Source organism: Arachis ipaensis, chromosome B1, assembly GCF_059453495.1.
Source record: "Arachis ipaensis isolate K30076 ecotype BB chromosome B1, ASM5945349v1, whole genome shotgun sequence".
Classification (NCBI taxonomy): domain Eukaryota; kingdom Viridiplantae; phylum Streptophyta; class Magnoliopsida; order Fabales; family Fabaceae; genus Arachis; species Arachis ipaensis.
Window position 1 is genome coordinate 23,507,273 of NC_142436.1, and position 5,197 is coordinate 23,512,469.

Sequence of the window (5,197 nt, forward strand, 5' to 3'; positions counted from 1 at the left end):
GAGGAAGATGCACCCACAAAGGAGGAAGATGCACAACCTCCCATACCCTTGGTAAGCAATGAAGAAGAGATTGAATTAGACGACAGCTACCAAGAGGAAGAGGCTGAAATTGAGGAAGCCTGCAAAGAAGTGGAAGAATTCAAAGAAGAACACAAGGGAGTGGAGCTTGCAAGACCTCTCCCAAAGCCATCACCATCCAATACAACATTCAAGTGGGTAAAATTTCTATCTTTAACTTTTACATTCCCACTTGAATATGGGCTACTGGAGACGGATGGTCAACTTAGAGCTCTTTGTGGCATTAAGAGTAAGAGGAAGATGGTTAGTGGTAAGAGTTGTCAAGCAAGGTTCAATATGGTTGCATGCTCCAAATTGAAGTGCAAGGATTGGTGTAGAGCTCAATTGAATGTGTTTAGAAGGTTGTTTGGATGTCTCTGTGAGAATTCAGATTGCTTGCCACCCGATGGGAACAATGGTGATACACAAGAAGACGGGTATAAAAGCAAGGTTTGGGACCCTGGAATTCATTCTCACAATCAACACTCTTGGGGCCTTGTCACTTGCTTCAACTTGATCAAAGGCGTAATGCACCTAGTTTGGGATCCCGGTAGCCATTGGAATTACAAACATTGGTGGAGATTCCTGCATTAGTACAAGCACAAGCCACCATGACAAAAAGCTCACAACATGTCCAACTTAAGGACTTTAACTAAAAGTGCTTGGTGGGAGACAACCCACCGTGGTATGATCGTTCTTTTTCATTCTTAGTTATTTTTTGTAGTAGTAGTTTTCTTACTTAGTTGATTTTTCTTGAGTTTTCACTAATTTTCTGATCATGCAGTTATCTTAGAACAGGAACCGAATATTAAAAAATAAAAAATAAAAAAATATGGCACACGACGCGCAAGCGTCGCTGACGCGTACGCGTCATCTAGGGGTGTGAGAAAAATAAAAAGTTATAGAGAGTTGCGCGGGAGTGGCGCCGACATGAAGCCTTTCGCACGAACAAGCCGACGCGGACGCGTACCCCACGCATGCGCGTCACTCATGATTTTGGCACTCACCCACGCAGACACGTGACCCAAAAAATCAACGTAAAAGGTGTCTGGACAGAGAGTTATGCTGGCTTGGGGCTGGAAGTATGCTAAAAGCACAAAATTGCCCACGTGAACGCGTGACCGACGCGTCCGCGTCATTTGCATAAATGGCCATCCACGCGTGCGCATACATGACGCAAACGCGTCGTATGAAAATTTGGCTCCCAAGCCATGCGAACAGAAAGTCACGCGGGCGCGCGGCTGGCTTTGCGCGAATCGCACAAAATCCAGGGCACGCGGACACGTGCCTGACGCTAACGCGTCATTATGAAGAATGCGTGACTTACGCGATCGCGTGCTGTACGCGAACGCGTCATTTGCGCCGCCCATTTTTCTTTCTCTCTCTCTCCCAATCCCTATTCTCTCTTGTTCTTTTATCCTTTCCTTTTTCTTTCATAATAATATTTGTCTCTTTCTATTTTCAGTTCTTCTTTTCTTGAGGACAAGCAAACCTTTAAGTTTGGTGTTGACGCTTCGCTTAAGGGTTTTTTGTTTATTCCTATGGCACCAAAAGGGAGGCGAATCATCTTCATAAAGGAGCACAACCTGAAGAATAAAATGACCGCTCAGATAACTAAGGTGGTTGAGTTCCTTTCATTTTTTTCCTTCCCGCTTTTATTATGTATGTTCTGGTTTTCTGCTAGCTTGCTTTGTTTGCTGCATGATCCTTTATTAGTAGATTCATAGGTTATAGTTTAATTTTTCTGTTAAGTGGTTTAATTCTAAAAGATGTCGCATGTATTGCCCACTAAGCTTGAAATCAAAAAGAAAGAAGAACAGATGTAGTGCATGAGAATTTGAATTTAATTTTTAGAATAGTCTCATTTACTTAGATGTGGTGGTATTTTTCTGTGATTCTGAATGCATACTTGAACAGTACATATTTTTGATAGTGAAGCTTATGAATATTAAAATTATTGGCTCCTGAAAGAATGATGAAAAAAGAGAAATGTTATTGATAATATGAAAAATCATAAAATTGATTCTTGAAGCAAGAAAAAGCAGTGAAAAACACAAAGCTTGCGAAAAAAAATAATAATAAAAAAAAAAGAGAAAAAGAAAAAGAGCAAGCAGAAAAAGCCAATAACCCTTTAAACTAAAATGCAAGGGGTAAAAAGGATCCAAGGCTTTGAGCATTAATGGAGAGGAGGGCCCAAAGGAATAAAATCCTGGCCTAAGCGGCTAAATCAAGCTGTCCCTAACCATGTGTTTGTGGCGTAAAGGTGTCAAGTGAAAAGCTTGAGACTGAGCAGTTAAAGTCGTGATCTAAAGCAAAAAGAGTGTGCCTAAGAACTCTGGGCACCTCTAACCGGGGACTCTAGTGTAACACCCTAACTACCAAAGCTCACGCTTCCGGCTGCGCAACTCTGATAACTCGGGCATTACGACGACACTTATACTATTTAATACTAAAATATGAGCCTGTTTAAAAATTTAAATCGCAATACCGATCCAAAAATACTTTCATCCGATATCATACATCCATAAATACCATACAACTTACAAAACTCATAAAGAGTACATCCATATATATACATACATATATATATAAGTAATATTACAACCATAATCCAATACAATTCCTATCCCTCTTACAGATTATATCAAGATAAAGGCGAGGGTACAATAAACCATAGCTAAAACAATACAGAGCATCACAACAATTAAATAAGCTCTTCGTAACTTCTGCGCCCATATCCTGAAAGGGGAAAAATGTAGGGGGGTGAGAACATCATCCTCGAAAGGGTTCTCAGTAGAGGGTTTTTGGGAATTACTGTAATAGGATACATGAAGATAAACCGCACCAGTGATTCATAACCGTCTTATGCCTCTTTTCAAAAACAACGGTTTACAATAGAAGTAAAGTCGGAAATCTTTTCTGAAAGAGGAACCATTCAATTCTCAAAAACTCAAAAGCCTTTCAAAACGGTTTATCTATACTGAAACAAAATAGGCTTTCATATTTTACTCCAAATCAGAAACATAAAACCGAAATCAACCATCGGTCCATCTCATTCCAACCACGGCCCTAGGCCCAAACGATCCAACAATCAACCAATCACCACAGTCCAACAGAATCCCAGTAGCAAACACAAATAGAGAGTTCAAGCACAAACAAACAGTTATTACAAGTAGAACAGTTAGCAATTAATCACATAGGCAAACCAAGTATAATATGCACACCCAACCAATGTCACACAAATGCATATGATGCATGCCTGTCCCTAGTGGCTGATGATATCATCTGTCGGTTACCAAGCCAACCCGACGTGTCCGGTAGCTAACCCGGACACAGTCTCTCTGTTGCGCTTTATTATCATTAGAGGGTATCTGCGCCCTGTCGCCATTAGAGGGTATCGGTGCCCTGTCACCCTTACAACCAGAGAGAAAACACAAGCATACTCGCATACAACATTCATCTCAGCCATCCGGCTCACGGTTCAATTCAGAACCAGCCAATTTATCAATAAATACAGCCCTTCGGCTTAAGTTCATAATTCATAATCAGTCATACGGCTCACAACTCATTCGGCAATCAGCCATAGTTCAATAGCATACACGGCCATTCCGGCTCACAACAAAACAACACTTCCACCATTCAACATCATCAAATTCATAAAACCGGCATTTAAGCCATAAATCACTTTTCTCAAGCCATTTCACTTTGAAATCAAATTTCAACTCTTTTTAGCCTTGGCTTTAAAGATCTCATTTCTCAAATCATCTCAGGCTCATAAGCCAATTTTACTCAAAGTGAGTTCCCTTTTTAAAACAAAGCCACTCTCGGCATTCCCTTTCCAAAACTTCCAAAACCATGGAAAGTTAAAGATTCTTTTTGGGAACATTCAAAATCACCCATCCAACAATGGGATTTTATAACAAAAGTTTCTTGCCAGAGTCCCAAGTCTTTAGGGAAGGTCAACTTATATAAATTCCTTAAAATTCATTGAAACTTTTAAAATCATAGATTCCCGGTTCAAGTAAACAAAACTGAATTTATTATGAAACCGATCATACAAAATCACAAGTTCCAACCCGGTCCAAAAAATCAACTCATTTGAAACGGAACCGGTTCATTTGAATCAAACCACTTTCAGGTTTCTTTTTGGAACCCATTTTTCTAGCTCTTCCAAAATGCCTCAAACTTGATTACTCAATCAAAAGTCTAAATTCCTTTAAAATCACTAAAAGCTCCTTTTTATATTGAAATCAATATTAGAGCATCATTCTTTCCTTCAGTGATTCAAACTGTACAAATAGTTCGTTTCTAAATAAGCCGAACTCAACGCATAAAGTTCATTAAATAAATTAAGCTTGAAAACATAAATATTCTCTTAATAAATCAATTAATACAATTTCTCAAATCCAACCCTTTTTAAATAACTTTACAAACAAGAGTAGGATTTTGTAGAAATTTCGGCAGCACCTCCCCTAAAACTTGGACTTTTGCCACCCGGTTCGGGTCCCAACTAAACCGATTCTCATTCCTTTTTGACAGCCCAAAACCAGAAATCAATTCAAAAGCAAACTAAATCCAACAGTCGCCTCAGTGGCATATCTCAAGGAAACCATTTCGGAAATCAACTCAATATCAATCAATTTAACTCATTTCCAAAGCTTTAAAGAATCGGTTCAGCAACAAATCATTTATCAAAACCAAATCAGTGAAAGCAAACCAGGCTGAATTCCAAAGAGTATTCTATCTTTCACATCATCAAAACAATTGACTCAATTCAAACCAATCCTCAACGGATTAAACTCAAATTTCAAATATTTAAAGAATCAGCTTCAAAACATTACATTTCACAAAGCCGCACAACAACTCAGCCAAACCAACATCCATAAACATTCGAGTCAATCAAATAATACATAAGGCCGACACAATCACCAAATACACATTTTCTCACATCAGTATCCATATATAATAATTCCAACATATAAAAATATAGTTTTTGGAAAGCGCTCCTACCTCGAAACGCAATTCCATAATCCAAACGCGTCATAGAATCCTTTCCGCCTCAACCAGAGATCAACAGTCAAAATCCCGGTAGCCAAAACCTCGGTTCCAAGCCACTTTCGCAACAGTCTCAACAACTCTA